This window comes from Ammospiza nelsoni, chromosome 3 (assembly GCF_027579445.1).
Source record: "Ammospiza nelsoni isolate bAmmNel1 chromosome 3, bAmmNel1.pri, whole genome shotgun sequence".
Classification (NCBI taxonomy): Eukaryota; Metazoa; Chordata; class Aves; order Passeriformes; family Passerellidae; genus Ammospiza; species Ammospiza nelsoni.
In genome coordinates, this window is record NC_080635.1 from 113,130,005 (window position 1) to 113,147,547 (window position 17,543).

At 41.4% G+C, this 17,543-nt stretch overlaps 1 protein-coding gene across 1 annotated transcript in view; it reads left to right on the forward strand.

Annotated features, from left to right (window-relative positions):
* KIF13B (kinesin family member 13B) overlaps positions 1 to 17,543 on the forward strand; it is a 123,492-nt gene that overhangs the window by 19,828 nt on the left and 86,121 nt on the right. The window lies entirely within an intron of this gene.

The window sequence follows — 17,543 nt, forward strand, 5'->3', positions numbered from 1 at the left end:
AAAGTACCTGCAGCCTTAATTCTTCACTAAATTGAAGAGTTTTGCTGTGCAATCTGTCTGCAGGTTCTGAAGTACTCATGGGATTATTGATCTGCTTGCAGACAGCATTTGGAGGCTGGTGGTGATAATTGCTCAGCATCCAGGAAAACATTTTTTCTTCAGGAAAACAGTTTTCCTTCAGGAAAACTCTGAGGCTGGCAAAGGGTTTTGGCTGGGATTTCTCTGAGGAATTGACTTCTGCTGCAAACAAAAAATTGTCCCTTCCCAACAGTAGGGCCACTTCCCAGAGCTGGATTGTTTTCCTGAGAAAACCTCAACCCAACCAGAAAGCAAAACCAAAACCCCTCTTGGTGCCATGTTGAAGCTATTAGAATTAATGTGTTTAATATTTGAGTGGAATGTAGCTTTTGTTGAACCATTTATGGCAATTTTGAGGGAACTATCTCAACAGTTTTGGTTTTCAAGCCTACCTGTGTCAGAAGCTTCCAGTAACAGCTTGTTGAAGCTTCAAGGATACTGTGAAGTTTTAATTGTTTTCTTGGCTTGTTAAATCTACAAAACAGACAAATTCTTTTATTTTAAGAGGAGTCCCTCTCTCTCTATATATATATAATTGTTTTTATACTCAACCAGTTTTGTTCTGCAGATGTTTGAGTTTTAACTCCAAAATCTTGATCTCAGATGAATATAATGAGACCAGAAAGGGATGCAAGAGAGAATATTTCCCACCCTCCAACATGATGGATCAGAAATAACGAGGATAACTTTGTGCTGTGCAGCTCTTACACTCTCTGTTGCAGTAATTTTGATTGTGTAGATGTGTCCCCCAGGCTAATGTGAAATAAGATAATCTGAACGTTCAGGGTTTGATGCTCTCCTAAGAAGGTGGATGATGCCTCATCATATTATCAGTGATTGTATGGTCAACTGGAAGGCACAGGCAGATAATATCATATATTGTCTTCTAAATTCCTTGTGTTTTGGAAAATGGATTAGGAAAACTGTCAGAGTTTGTTTCCTAAGTTATATACAGGCTTAGCATGAAAAGGAAAGAAAAGGAGAAATCTCTTTGTGTCTTACAGTCATTGTCCTGAGGAAATTTGAACAAGTTTTTAGTTACTTGAATGCATCAGTTTGAGGTAATTTGTCCTTTTTTGTTGTGGTGGTGTTAATTTTAGGATGGCACTGTTGCACTTGATGCTGCCTTACACTTATGGGGTTTATTCTGATTTTGTTCACAGTTCTGTAAAGTCTGAAATTAAGCTAGTGAATGCAGAGGAACTTGTTTCTGTGTATGTTTGTTACAGTAAAATGAGAAAATTTGAACTGCTGTAGCACCTCAAGATTTTCTTCAATATTTGACATTCTTCTATTTGAATTTCAGTAGATGAGGAAAAACACAACAGGCCTGTTTGTTCTCCTCCTCCTGTGAGGAGAAATCAACCATCAGCATCTTCTAGGTATTTCTGCTTTCTGTTTTCCATGAGCTTGGTGTGCAGGGATGCAGCATCTGCTGCTCTTGCATGGGCAGCACCCTTCCCTCTGCTGGGAATGCTTTTCCTGCCTGGAAAGAAGCTCTGGAAGTCTGGCTGTTTATGGCCTCCTCCTAAAAACAACACTAAATTTTGTGTTGTTGCAGTTTTAGAGGTACCAAACTCTCTTCCCTTGGTTGTAATGTGTATTCAAATAAGTTGTGTCTTTATCCATTTGTTTTGTGTGGAGCAGAACAGATTCTGGGTATATAAATCTGTCTGTGGGATGAGCACTGAACTCATTGGGAGTATGTGAAATAAAATGACATTTTAATTAGTGCTCAAAAGTTCATGGCAGCCTTGATAAGCATAAGGCTTGATAAGCATATACTGCTTTACAAATCTAATTATCCAGTTGGAGCTCCTTTGAGGAGAGGAGCAGCCAGGGCCATGGTGATTTTGTTTTTTGGCTAAAGGAAGAGGACTGGACATAAAGGATATCAGGAGAGGAAGGATGGACTTCTCTAAGAGTGGTGGCTGCACAAGGGGATTTAAATTTTGCCTCAGCTCTACCATATGCTTCTTATCTGACTGTGAACTGCAGATTCTTCTCTTCCATTTCAAGCCTCTAAAATAAATCTAGCATTTTTCCCATTTTTTTGGTTGCTATCTAGTCCAAGAAGCGTTTTACTGTGTGGGAGGGTGGGTTTTTATTGGTTTTTGGTTTGTGCTTCTTGTTATTGTTGTCATCTTGTGGGTTTTTTTGTGTTAGGGGACTTTTTTTCTTTTTTTTTTTTTTTTTTTTTTACCCCAGCAAGAAGCTTCCTGTGCTGGTATATAATTAATTAGGTCACATCACTCGGTGGGGCCAGAACTCTGGGCATTTATATTTTGGTAGTGACGTAAAGAAACCCTATATCTTAATGTGCATTGTCTGAGGTTCTTAGGCTCATCCACTTTACTTGAATTTTCAGCCTTTTGGAAAGCACAATACCATTCTCTTCCTTTCTCCTCAGGGTTTGTAGCCTCCTGCCAGCATTTTGTTCTGTCCCTCAGCATTTGTAGCCTTACTGTGCTGATCAGATGAATGAAATGAGGGAACAGGATATCCACTCAGCTTTATCTGAGCAATCCTGCAGTGATGAGCACTTCCAGCTCTCTGGATTTTTTAAAGCATTACTTCATGTGTACGTTCATGATCTGAATTTTATTTAGCAAGTATAACCACTCAAAAAATAGTAACTAATATGAATAACTCCAACCAAAATTGAGCTCTGATCAAACTGTCAGAGGTCAGGGTTAGATGGGAGATTGGGAAGGAATTGTTCCCTGTAAGGAGGCCCTGGCACAGGGTGCCCAGAGCAGCTGTGGCTGCCCCTGGATCCTTGGAAGTGTCCAATGCCAGGTTGGATGGGGCTTGGAGAATTCAGAAATTCCATAAATCCCGACTTGGAGGCACCAGGTGCCTGAAATCCTGCACAGATTCAATCCCAATTCGTAGAAGCTGTGGCTGCCCCTGAATCCCTGGAAGTGTCCAAGGCCAGGCTGGACAGGGCTTGGAGCAGCCTGGGATAGTGGAAGGTGTCCCTGCTCATGGCAGGGTTTGAAAGGGAGTGATATTTAAGGTCCTTTCCCGCCCAAACCATTCTGGAATTCTGTGGCAGTGACATTATCCACAGTTTTATTCTTCTGTTAAACCTTTTCTTGGTTTGAAGGCTCTTCTCCCTGCTCCTCTGGGCTCTTAGAATGGTATTTGCCATCACCTTACTTCCACATTTGAATGTTTGTATGTCACAGTCCCTATATTTCTGATTTCTTCTCAGAAAATGCACCTGAAGATAATATCTTTGCAAAGTTTGCAGCCATGGCACAGTGGAAAGGGAGAATTACAATTTCTGCAGAAACTTCAGAGGTGTGAAGTAAAAAAAAAAAAAGACCAAAGACAGAGAAAAACCGCATGCAGATTTTGTGGCAGAGAAGACAGAAATAGGGATGGTTGTGAGAGGAAGCAATTTTCTGGTTGCTGACACCACATTTGCACCAGCTGAGGCTTACCAGCATCTCTAGTGCAACTCTACAAGTTTTCTTACTTAAACACCTGCCCCAAGCAGCAGAGAGGCTGTGAAGGAACTTCTGCTGAAAGCTCCCACCCTTGCTCTGCTCCTGCCTGTGCAAATCCTCTCTGCAGAGTTTTATCTCCCTGTCACCACTGAGGTGTCTTCCTGTGCTGCTAAGAGTTTAATTGAATTGCAGGAGGAGCACTGGCAGGCCTCTCACAGGGTTGCCAGTGCAGGAATTATGTGGGATTAGCAGAACCATGGCAGGTTAACACTGCACGGGAGTGCAAGTGCTGCAGAGTAATCTCAATTCTGGGTGCTGAGTAATAACAGGCTTCCACTGCAGCATGGGGACATAAGTTTGGAATTGGGCATAGTCCTCCATGACCCCATTTCAGGTGATAATTAAGAATTTCATGGTTAAGCAGTGAGCTGTTTTACTTGTGAAGGTGGCACAAGGTGAAACTGGTGGAGTTGAGTTCTGTGAGAGTGTGTGATGGATATCCTGGTAGATGCTCGTTCAGCTTTTTGTGAAATGTCAGTCTGTGGAATCACAGAATGGTTTGAGCTGCAAGGGACCTTAAAGCTCAGCTCATCCCATTCCACCCCCTGCCATGAGCATGGACACCTTCCACCATCCCAAACTGATCAAGCCCCATCCGACCTGGCCTTGGACACTTCCAGGGATCCAGGGGCAGCCACAGCTGCTCTGGGAAACCTTTGCCAGGGCCTCTCCACCCTCACAGCCAGGAATTCCTTCCCAATATCCCACTCAAATCTCCCCTTTTTTTCAGTTTAAAGCCATTCCCTGTGTCCTGTCCCTCCATCCCTTGTCCCCAGTCCCTCTCCAGCTCTCCTGGAGCCCCTTTAGGCCCTGGAAGGGGCTCTGAGCTCTCCCTGGATCCTTCTCTTCTCCAGGCTGAACATTCCCAGCTCTCCCAGCCTGGCCCCAGAGCAGAGGGGCTGCAGCTCTCAGAGCATCTCTGTGGCCTCCTCTGGACTCTCTGCAGCAGCTCCATGTCCTCCTTGTGCTGGGTCCCCAGAGCTGGTGCAGTGTCCCAGGTGAGGTCTCACCTGAGCAGGGCAGTGAGGGAGAATCCCCCCTATTCCCTACTGCCCACTCTGTGGGTGAGCCCAGGGTAGTGTTGGCTTTCTGGGCTGAGATTGTTGTGCCCTCTGTAGCCAAACATTTCCTCATACCTTTCTTTTTTTTGTCCTCTAGTTCCTGTTCAGGTTTCTCAGGTGACACTTTCCCAGGTCAGGTCATGCCACCAAGTCCTTTCCAGAGGCCATGACTGATGTAAAAATGCCAATCATTTGTTTTAAAATTTTAAAAGTTTAATAGTAATAAAATGGTTATAAAAATAGAAATACAATTAGACTAATAATAATTTGGACAATTTGAGACAATAGAGACAAAGAGTTATGGATGTCCGGGTACCTTTTCTGGGCAGCACAAGCCCGAAAAAGGACACACGTTAACAAAGGATTAACCCTTAAAAGCAATAACCTCTTGCATATTCATACACCTCATACATGATGCAAAGATTCCATTCAAACATAGGATTCTGTCTGATCATCCTCAGCTTCTTCCTCTGAATCCGGACAGCGCCTTTGAGGTGGGAAGAAGTTCATTTCTTCTGATAAGAGGGCAAGAAATTCTTTTTCTCTGAAAGATTCAGGTGTCCTGTGGCTGCTATCTTGCTGTGAATCCTTTCTTTAAAAAAAGTATCCTACATGGCACAGTTTCTATTTGAACATTTTTTATAACCTAAAACACTATTTACCACACTACTTAAGAGAATGAATCCAGCATTACTTTCTAACACAACACATATAATATTCATCTTAATATATGCAAAAAGCCAATCTTAAAATACGTGCATTTTTCACAGCTGAGATTCTTTGTGCTCTGTGACAAGCAGAGCAGGGATATCACCTGGATCCCTCGAGGTGAGAGGCAGAGGAGTCCTGGAGTGCTTTGGAGTTGCTGTTGGAGTGATGGCAGCTTACTCATGGCACTCTTGGACATTCCAGTGATGTACCTGTGGAGTCACAGGCTGGAAGGGGCCTCTGGAGGTATCTGCTCCATCCTTCCCTCCTCAAACAGGGTCTCCTGGGGTTGTTTGCCCAGGATTATGCCCAGATGTTTCTTTACTATCTCCAGAGATCATTTATGTAGCTCTCTGTGCATTAATAAAACCATAAGGTGTTTGTGTACTGCTGAAGAGTGACTTGTTTCTGAGTGGAATTTGGATTGCACCTGCCTTGCTGAGATGTGGGAACTGAGCTGCCAGAACTCAGTATAAATACCAGCTGTCACTGGATAATTGTGTCCATAATTAATATGTTTGAAAGTGAGAGACAAGTTCATTTTCAAGGCAGTAGTGATGTCAGCAGTTAATTGTAGCTTCATTTGTGAGGAGTTGTTGGCAGGCCACAAGTCTGCACCTTTTGGTAAATTCTATTTAGCAGAACATCCATCCAGAAATGATAAAAATTAATCATAATTATCTAATGTTCATCTTCAGTAATTATCTTCTAAATGAAATCTTGGTTTATACCTCATGTTGAAGTGGTACCCAAAGAAATTCCAGTTCAAGCAGTGCTGGGGAATTCTTGTGTAATTGGCTGCTTTGGCTTATGTGGACACAACCTCTGCAGGACATCCTTTGTCCTAAAAAAAATCAAGGATTTAAAAATAATTTTTTTTCTTTCCTTGAGTCATTTTTCATTTGGGGAACATCTTGCCTGAGTTTTGGGGTTAAGTCTGGGAGGTTTTTCAGCACATCAGTGATTATAACCTTTAGCAAAATTTGTCAGACACTCTCCAGGTTACCATGGGTTTTAAAACAACTTTTTCCTTACCTTTTGGACATTAACTACTTAGATCCTTGAACTTTGACAATGGCAGATGCTGGCAAAGTGTTTTTTAAATTTGCTGTAATGAAAAACATTGGATAGGAAAAGATTTGAACAGATTAATTGAGACACTGCAGGTGAGGTAGAAAGATGAGTGTTTAGGAGTTCAGGTTCTCTGCTCATGCATGTGCCTCGCTGCAAATTTTGGCAGATACAATTCCAAAGACTTCACTGGCACTAACAAGTTCTAAAACAGTTGCCAAGTTTATAAAAGTCATTAAACCTCGTTTATTGTCAGGATTAATGCTTAGAAAGAGCTTGATTCCTTCAGGAAAAGTATTGAGATCCATCCTTGCAGAAAAATGAAGTTAATTTTTATCACAAAAGAAAGTAACTTGACAGTTTAGTCTCTCCTGTCATCCTTAGGCAAACAAGAAACTAATTACAGCATAATTGTGGTTTCTCCTGCTGTTGTTCCATCTGTGTACAGTGGTTTATAAAATATTATAAAAATGGAAGAAATGGCCATAAGTTAAAAATCTTTGCTGTTTTGCAAATGATTGTGCTTGGAATTATGACTGGAGTTTTGGAGCAAGTTTTTAATCTGCATTTGCAGGGGAACATAGTGAAAAATGAGTTTATAGTCAGACTTGAAAATCTATTTATGGGAACTCAAAAAGGGGGAAAAAAATCTTATGCTGAAACAATTACTAAATTTTTAATTATGATTTGAAGGATGTCATTTGAAGACATTTTAAAACCTATTTATAAATCAGATTCTTTTAGAATACAGTACCAAAGGCAGTATGGAAAATGAGTAATAATGGCAAGAGTACTTGTTCTCCCTTAAAAGGAGATATTCAGTTTATTATTTGAATTCCAAGTCGCTGGAGCCTGTTCTTCTGTGAGTCTCTTGCTGCTGATGCTTTATAGGGAATCTTTCTCATTGCTAAACCAAGTGAATATGCTCAAATTATGGCTTCTCCTATAAGGCTTATTTGTAGCCTTTTTCTATTGTTAAATGCTAAAAGAAAGAAAATTAAAAAATCAGACCAATGGTGCATCTGAATTTGGGGGAGGGTTTCTTCTGTGTCTCAAACCTTGTTTAAGGTTTTTGAGTGACAGAAGGGAAGGGACCCCAAAATGTCCTGCAGGGTCACCTCACCCTGTTGCCATGGTGGTGCCTCTTCCCAGGAAGGGCACAGTGCCCCAGACAAATCAAACTTGTCCAAAGAGAGAATTATCTGTGCTACAGGATTTGTGCAGAGACCTGGAGTGATCACAAAGGACAAAAAGCACCCATTGGAAGTGATTTCAGTGCTTTCAAGATGATGCTTGTTCAGGAGGTGCGTCTTTTTCTCCTTCCCTGTCATCTCCTTTCCCTTTCATCCATCATATTTGTGATGTACAAACATGGATAAGCAAACTGTGGCTTGATCTGAGTGGAATATATCAAATTATAGAATGGTTTGGCTGGGAAAGGACCTTGAAACTCATCCCATTCCAACTCCAGCACCTTCTACCATCCCAAGCTCCGTCCAGCCTGGCTTTGAATGCTCCACAGATCAGGAGCAGCCACAAATTCCCTGGGGACCCTCTGCCAGTGTTTTACCACTTCTGAAGTATTTTGGGGAGCACAGTTCTCACTCCTGTCTGGTCCATCAGTTTGCTGTCCAGAATTAGATGAGTTAATGAGGTTTTGGGGTTCCAGCCAGCTGTTAAATGCTGCAGAGTAGCTGTAACACCAAACTTGGGGTAGTTTAGTCCTGTGCTGGATCTGAGTAGCTCCACCTCTGAGCTGCTAATCCAGGGTGTTTAGGTGCAGGAAGGCCAAAGCCAGACCTGAGCAATTCTGAGGAGGCATCAAAACCCCCCCAGCATTTTCTGCCCTCTTAGGTAAATCTCCCTTTTTAAAGGGCGTGCTTCTCCTGGCGTGGTGTTCTTACATAGGTAACCACAGCTGCTCTAAATGTTTTATTAGTTCTTAGTAATTCTTATTCTTATTAATTCTTATTAATTCTTGTGATTTAAAATTAATTTTATTAATTCTTGTTTTTATTATTTTTAATACTCTTTAATATTTTTTATAATTTCTTATTATTTTTTAATTAATGCAGAGCCATTAGTTACTTCACCAATAACTTGGAATATTTGATGGAATCAGTGGAAGTGAGCATATGGCAGCTTTGTCTGCTGGCTCACAATTCTCCCTGAAGCCATAAAAGAGCTGCAAGTGCAGGAGTTTTGTTTTAACCCCCTGCAAGGCTTACCTTGCCGTTTATCAAATGAAACAATGCAGCCACAGAGAACTTCAAAGTCTCTTTGTTTCACAGCCATGATCCAGGCAGAGCAGGTTCCTTCCTGTAAACACTCACTCTCCATGGCTCAAAGTTTTCATTTTTAAAAGTATCTTTATTAAGAATCACCTACTGATGCTGTGTCCAGGAGTTTTCCAGTGTTTATGATCCTCCTGTGCTGTGGGAAATTAAACTAATCTTTGCATATTCTTAGAGAGTTGGACAGGGTGGATTGAAATGAGATTTTTTGTTGATTTTTTAAAATGTTTCTACATGCTATAACTTTTTATTCCTGGTAGTTAAAGGTAGACCTTGCACACAGTGCATATCATGTTTATCTGATGAATCAGTGCTTCAAAATAGCCTATTCCCTTTCATCGGGTTTTTAATTAGCAGTGGTTTAGGATCTGATGCAGATGGAAATATTGTTGATCATCTGAGACTGCTTATCGCAGTGCAAGATTTACTGCTGATAAATCCTGTGGTGTCAGCAACAGAAGTGATGCTGGTTCAACACTGCTCGCTTCAGGTAAATAGGGGCAAATTGAATTCTTAGAAATGACAGCTATTTTCTAATAATCTGAGTGATTAATTATTCCCTTTTCTACCTTCTGTCCCACTTGTTTACTGATACAGTCTCAGTGCTCATCTCCTGGCACTCAAGGCTTGTGATACCATGGAGATTTTGGCTGAGGATCTGTGCTGCTCTCATGTGGGGATCCCTCTTTAGGTGGAGCATTAGTGTAGCATTTTCCTTGACAGAAACTTGAAGTGCCTGTTGATAGATTTATGCTTTCCATTAGCTAAAGCAAAAAAACAGAAAGAGTTTTTATTTCTGCCATTTGGTACTTGAAAATTAGGTGCTTTTTAATTTTTTTGCAGCAGTTGTTCTGTGAAATGGCCATTTTCTGTGCTGTAGCCTTGTGTGTTTGCACTTTGCCATGGCATTTTTCATTCTGGGATTTTATTGAAATAATTCAGTAAATTATCCATTCCTAATTATATAAACCACATAGTCTGTAAGCTGGGAGTATGGAATGGCTTTAGTTTCTTAATTCTTGATAAAGAGGTCTCATGGAAAGGTTTGTAAGACGCTCAGGATGGGACTGAAGGTAAAATGTGGTATTTTGTGTGTAAAATACATTCTGTCAGCATGTATTTGTCACATTACTGAAATTACTTTGTTTTGCTGAAATACACCTTCACACCACAGGTTTTAGAGGCTGAGGGATCATAAATAGTGAAGTATTTTGTGTGCTGGAGCTAGCAGAGTGCTTGATACAAAGTGCTGCCATCACCTTGGGAACCTGTGGTGTGACAAGGGAAAGGTGACATGAAAGCCTGAAACTAGAAAAATACAAATTGGGAATCTATCACTCTTAATGGCAAAGGTTATGAACTGTTGGAACTGGCTGTGACAGGTAACAGTGAGTTCTTGTTGGCAGGAAAGAGGATAAGTTTCCAAAGGGAGCAGTGATGGCCAGATGTTGTAATTGTGGAGCTGGTGTTTGCAAGGTCAGGTTGGTTGTGTAACTTTTCTTTCCAGCTTTAATATCTCTGAATATTGAGAGGATATGATGGGCAGACGTAGTGTGGTGCATGGTTGTGGTCTGAGTTGGGAGAGACCTTAAATCTCATCCAGTTCCACCCCCTGCCATGGGCAGGGACACGTTCCACCATCCCAGGGTGCTCCAAGCCCTGCCCAGTCTGGCCTTGGACACTTCCAGGGATCCAGGGGCAGCCACAGCTTCTCTGGGAATTCTATTCCAGGGCCTCCCCACCCTCTTGGGGAGCAATTCCTTCCCAATATCCCACCTAACCCTGCTCTCTGGCGCTGGGAAGCCATTCCCTGTGTCCTGTCCCTCCATCCCTTGTCCCAAGTCCCTCTCCAGCTCTCCTGGAGCCCCTTTAGGTTTTGCAGGTTCTGGTTGCCTTGGCAGGAGCAGCTCCATGACCACACCTCAGTTAATGTGGCAGAAAGGAGGAACCATCTGGGATAAGGCAGGGCATTACTTTGGTTTTGGGCCTTTAGAAATACCATCTCCTTCCTCTTCCCTTCTTTCTGAAGGCCTTTAGTGCTGGACAAAATGATTTGTGATGTGAAGTTCTCTTCCTTAGCTTGGCAATAAAACATGGAGCAGGGAGGGGGATGAGAAATACTGAGCTCAGGCTCTGCTGCCAACACAGCCTTGGATGAGTTACTGTTCCCCTTGGTCATATCCATGCAGTGGGAACAATGCAGGAGGCATCAACAGACTTGTGATTCTTTTATTTTGTTCAAAAAAGAAAAAAATAAAGGAAAGTTTCACATTTATTCCATCTGTTTCTCAATTATCTAGTGTGTGTTGATGGCACAGGTAGCTGAGTTAATGTCAGTGAATCAGTGGGCAGATGCATTCAAGAACCTAAAGCCAGCGTGATGTAAGGTTTATAACATTTAAATGTAGATATTTTTTAAATACCGTGCTGTGGTAGTTTGATAAGACATGTTTTAGAACATAAAGCAAATAAATTCACTGGGCTTGAAATACTGCCTGCTTCATTGTGTATTGGCAATTGATAGATCTCTGGGCTCATTAGTTAAACTAAGCAGGGTTTTTTTATTTAATTTTATTTGCATCAAGTGCAGGGATGTTTATGTGTGTACGTCCATGGCTTTCTTTCTAATGAAGGGTTGTTTCCCATTAAGGGTTGTGTCATTTAAAAGGTTTTCATGTTCAATTTTTCCTTTAAATGCTTGTAAGTCGTTGGAAAAAAATTACATTTAGCAGTTGAACTTAAAAAAGCAGTTCCATTGGAGAATAAATAGGGGAGGATATTGAGAGATCTGATTTTTTTTTCCCCTGGTAATTTCTTTTGGGTTTGCTCAGTGATTTTTAGGCAGGCCAAGTCCTCTGCCTGATTTCTGAAAGGAGCCTTGACACAAGCCAGGACCCTTTGAAAGTCTAACAAAAGAGCTCGAGAGTTTAAAAAATCACTTTCTTGCTATTGGAACCCACTCCAGCTTAAAAATAAAAATCATACCAGGTATTGCTGATGTTTGTAATGTGCATGGGTTACAAAGGAGCTGTGGGGAATTGCAGCACTGGCAGCCTTTCAAGCTGCCTCTTACAATGCAGCTCTATGCCTGTAACATATTTTCCCTTCCTTTCTTTTTGCAAGTCATGTTTTAAGCACATTTCATTCCCTTTCAACTCTGGAAGGCAAATGTAATGTTTGAAATGCTGTGTTGTACTTGGAGAGGCTGGATTTTCCTCTTATTCTGTGAAACAATAAATGGAAACTTGCCTGTTTGGAATTGCACAACCCAACTCTTCCCCCTGGGAGCATTCAGTCATTAAATTCCTGATGGGAAAATTGAAGTTCAGGGGTAAAAATAGAGGTGTGAGGAGGGAGATGGGTGCAAGGAAGGGTTTTTTTCAGGTATTTGCTTTTAACACAAAAATATTTTTAAGCTCTTCTGTGTGGGCCAAGTGTTGGAATTAATTCCAGCTCTGATTCTTGAGAGTTTACAAAACCCTGTGTCCTTTTGGTATCAATTCTACCCAAAACCAGGTGGCCCTGGGTGCCTGGGCAGTCAGGTGAGGCTGCATCCCAGTGCTCCAGTCTTGCACAAATGGTGATTTATGGATTGTACTGGGGGAGGAGAGAGACTATGGCACAGAAGCCGCCCCTCCACCCCTTTGATTTGTAATTGTGCCACTTGTACAAAGTGCTTTATTCCCTGGAGATTGATTTCCTGGACACTGTGACCAGCAGTGCTTTGCTGTCACCTAGGGCAGGTTGTCCCCAAGGATAAACCCCCTCTGCTCATCCTAAACATGTTGGAGTAGTCATAGCTCACAAGCTGCTACTGATTAATTAAGCAAAGAAATTGGATGTGATGAGGCTGCAGTGACAGTCCATCATTCAACATCCTGTCTTAAAATAGCACCTCAAATTTCTGTATGGCTTTGTTTTTATGGGAGCTGGTTAGGAAATCCTGGATTGCACATTCCAAGAGCTTGGGCAGTTCTAACAAGGGCAGTGCCTGTTCCTGCAGTACCTGCAGAGAGGAATTTTCTCACTGTGCCCTGTTTTCCTGGGGCATCAAGTGACCAAATTGAGTATCCAGCATCTTGTCTGTGTTTGTTGTTATGCTTGGACAGACTCATTCAATCACCTGCATGAATGAGCATTTAACGGTTTTATAAGCCAGAGTGGGCAAATTATGGTAATTAGACATCTTGTCTATTTGTTATCCTGGCTGCGGAACAATAATGAGGTTAAAGGGATACTGTCAAGGTGACAAAAGTACCAGACTGTCTTTCCTAAAAGCTGTACTTTTGCTGCTGTATATATCTGAATACTTTGATTTTAGAGTGTTCTTTCTGCCTGTATTTAATTTCATTACATTTAGAGGCAGAAACAGTACAAATGTGTGGTGTGAAATCCATATCAGCTTCTTATTTTTTGGAGCTTGTCTCTTTTAAATGCTGTCAAATAACTTGACAGTCTCTGAAGTTAATTTTATACAACAGGTCACCTGTAATGGTTGTAGAAATTCATATCTCACTACTGAATCTGGCAAACATACATTTAATATTACAGAAAACTGAATCCAATAGAGAATGGGTAACTCCTTAGGGTATTGCTGCTTAGGAATCCCAGTGTCTTTTATATGAGCTTTGCTAAATAATTGTGTTTACATGGCTGAGAATTTGATGCTTATAATCAGACGTGATTAAACAAACAAACAAAAAAATGCAACCAGCTAAAAGCCTACCAGTTTAGTAGCAAGAAAAGTGGATAAATTAGCTGATATCATATGTAAAAACCAAGCCTATGTTCAAGGAGAATCAATAGTAGTAGCCAAGGACAGCAAGGCTGTCCTGAAGGCTGATTTCTGAGGAACTCACTCAGCTGGAACATGTGATCTGAACTTTACATCAATATCCCTTTGCTTTTTTTTCCTCTCCTGTACTGTGTCAGTTCTTGTATTTCGTTCTTACGGTGTCACAGGTTTTTACCTGAAAGTCTGATACTCATTTTAGACATGTTAAGTTTGGGGGTTTTTTTGTCAAAGTCCTTTCCCTTAAAAAAAAAAAAAAAAACAAAAACCACAAAACAAAACAACTGAGGGAAAGGGACTTCTTTTACCCACCACTTTCAGGGCTGTGTTTTGGGGAAAACAACTGTTAACAAACTATTGTTTTGCAACACAGGCATCATTTAGAGTGGCTGACCTTGGATAGTGTCCCAACCTGCCTGCAAAATAAGGACTTTGCCTTTCTTGTTTCTGTTGGCAGCAGCAGGAGGAGGAGGAAGAGGAGGAGGAGCATAGCCTGGTCTGTCTAAAGGAGTGTGTTCCAACCCATGATTTTAGGACTGGCTGTGGGAGGGAGGCATGGATGTCCTGCACTGTCACTAAAGGCTCTGCAGAAGAAGGCCTGCTGTCTTTAAATGCAGATTTATTCATTTTGGCCTCCCAGACTCTTTAGAAATTTTATTAAATGGAGAGGGGGAAAGCTGAATTGTGATGGTTTTATTTAGTGGAGGGGGGAAAGCTGAAAAACATTTGTAGATGGTGTAACAGCTAAAAAACTTCGGTGTCTCTGTGGCTCCAGCCATGGGCTGTGTGAGACAAGCAGCAAGAGCAAGGAACGTGGAAAAGGAAAGTGTGTGTGGCTGTTCAGAGTGATTTGATCTTACCCTGCTGCCTGCTCATCTCCCTGATCTCAGCCCTGTGCTCCAGATGAGCACACCAGACTGGTGACTCTCAGAGATAATTTTGGCTGTTGATTTTCACCCTCTCCCTGTTCAGAGAGGAAATATTGACTAAATGTTTGTGTTTTCCCTGGTGCGGCACACTTGCAGTTTGTCTCTTTAAATCTCTGCTAGCTGCTGGTGTACAGCAAGCTTCTTGGTGAAGTTACCAGTTTGGGGATTATTATTTTTCCCCTCACTTACTGCTTTTATGACTAAATGATGGTTTGTAGTGGTGGACAAAGTGTGAGCTCTGTGGAACAACCAATCCAGAAATATTCTGTAGTTTATTTTTAATGATTCTTCTGGTCAATTTTCACACAGTAACTTTTCCTCCCTCCTTGACAGGAGTCTTCCTTCCCATTCCCAGTCCTTCCCTCACCAAAAGAGAGGTTGGCCATTAAAGATAATGTTTTCTTTGGCAACTTATATGTGTGGGTAGGTTTTGTTTTGTAAGGAGCTGTTTGGGGGAGTTACAGCCAGGGAAACATCCCCATGGAAATGAAGATGATTGAGTTAATTTGATCTAAGTGGGCAAAGAATTGTAACAAGGAACTGTTGTTATAAAACATTTTTATGGTAATGGTACAAACAGAAAGGAGAGGAGCTGACCTTCAAATTCCACGTTATGTTCCAAGTGTGATTGTTGGGTTTTTGCAGTGGCTGTGAAGCTGCTTTGTGACTCTGAGCAATGCACTCACCAGGGAATCCAGCAGGGCAGTGTTAGAGAAATAATTTATTTAATGATTCTTGTTTTGTTGTTCTGTATGAAGAGGTGTGTGTTGAGCATTAGATGTATAATCTTCAGTGGACAATTTAATATTTGGCTTCCAGCTTCTTAAAATGGTCTGATGTCTTTTGGATTTAGAAGAATAAAATATGGGTGATTATAAGAGCAGTTGCTTCAGATTGAGAGTAAGCCAGCCCTGTTCATCTGATAAAATTCCATTATCTGCCTGTTCATCAACATAGACACTCGTAGCTGCTCTGTGTAATTCAGGGTGAGCAGAAGGTATTGTTGAGCACATTTCTAATCCCCAAATTTCATTCAGCATTAGCAAAAATAAAGCACTTCCTGGTGAGATGTGTGTTGAAAATAATTAAAAGAGCTTCTCAAGATACAAGTTGACATTTGCTTTTATTCTAATTTTAGGGAGCTGCTGTGCTCAGTGCTAAATCATGATAATGTCACATAAAGAACTTTTGCATGTGCTGTCCCATATGAAGCGCAGTCAAGCAGGCTGCAAGTTGCATCTAAAAGCAAAATACTTTTCAGCCAGAAGAGAAGAGCAGCAGGCAGCCTGGGAGTTCAAAGTTAGAATTCAACAGGAAACATCCTTTGGTTCTGTTCAGTGCACATGAAAAGCCTCACATCCCATCCCTGTTTATGAATACCAGCAACTTGCAGTGTAGCCTGCACTTGCAGGCTAAAAATAACTTCTTTGCAATGCAAACTTGGCATCAGGAGCTGACAAGTTTATTTGGTATCACCTTTAGGGTTTGTTTTTTTTTTTGTTTTTTTTTTTGTTTTTTTTTTTTTTTTCTTTTCAGGGAAATTAATGGCTCCTTTACTGTGTATGTGAGCTATCACACTATTTAATCACCGACACCACAAAATACAAAACTCTTTCCCACATGGCACGTACGAGAATTTGTCTTCCAAATAGATCCTTGGAAAAGGAAAAGAGAAGTTTTAAGTGAAACCAGCTGCCAGCAAGTGTCTGGTGCTGGTGGCTACTGTAGAATGAAAGAACAGTGTGAGGAGGTAAACATTAGTTCAAATTTTGGGTGGAGTTGATTTTTTTTGGTCTTGTTTTTGGTTTTTACACTTCTAGAATTTCAACTTTCTGCAGAGTGTTGTGCCCCAAATGAGCAGAACTCACATGGAACACAGGCTCTTTTTCCCTCATAATGAAATGATACAAAATTTGTTATAATTGTGGCATTGTAGTGATGGTAGATTAAAGGCTGCAGAAGTGCACAACTCCCTGAGAGGAGGTGGTAGTGAGGTGGGCTCAGTCTCTCCCAGGTAACAAGTGACAGGATGAGAGGAAATGGCCTCAGATTGTGCCAGGAGAGGTTTAGATTAGACATTAGGAAAAATTTCCTTGTAAAAAGGGTTTTCAAGCATTGGAACAGGCTGCCCAGGACAGTGGTGGAATCAGCATGCCTGGAAGTGTTCAAAAAAGTCTGGATGTGGCACTTGGGGACATGGTTTAGTGATGACCATGGTTGACAGCTGGATTTGATGCTCTTAGAGGTCTTCTCTGACCTATAATTCCACATTTAGGTGAAGAATTTAGAAGTATGAACAAGAAATTCCTCAGATTCCTACAAGGAAATGTGGTTGCTTTTCTTAGTTATTAGGGGTTTTTCTCTCTTTAATTAAATTGGTTTTTGGCAGAATTAACTGGTGACAGTATTTTTGCAGGGCTATAGCACATGGTCAGTGCTGAGAATGGATATATTTTGATATTTTCCTCAATGTCCAAGTATCCATTTTGTATTAATCATTTGTGGCAGTGGGAATCAGCACAGGGGTCCCAATTTTTAAGTGATGGATAGGACTTCCTATAACACCACTTTATTATGGTGATGTTCACAGAAAAGCCAAACAATTTTTTGTCTTCATCCAGGATGGGCATTGTAGATGTTTTAGTCCAGAAGAAGCTTTGGAGCATTGAATTTACAGCATTAGATCTGTCCTGCAGTTGGAGCAAAGTAATTTTAGAGTAGATCTAAGAGGGTTTTTAAAAAGAGGTGGTGAGGCCCTGGCAGAGGGTGCCCAGAGCAGCTGTGGCTGCCCCTGGATCCCTGGAAATGTCCAAGGCCAGGCTGGATGGGGCTTGGAGCAGCCTGGGATGGTGGGAGGTGTCCCTGCAGGGCTGAATGAGATGACCTTTAAAAAGTCCCTTCCAAACCATCCTAAAATTCTCCTTCTCAGTAACTACATGAGACTCACAGCCCTGGGGCACCATTTCTTGTTATCCAGCTCTGTGATTCCCTGTTCTGTCTGCAATTCTCCCTATTTTCAGCCCCTTTATATTTTCTAAGTGAGGGGAAGGTACTAAAGAGCCACAGAGCTGCATTTGTGCAGCACAGAACACTTG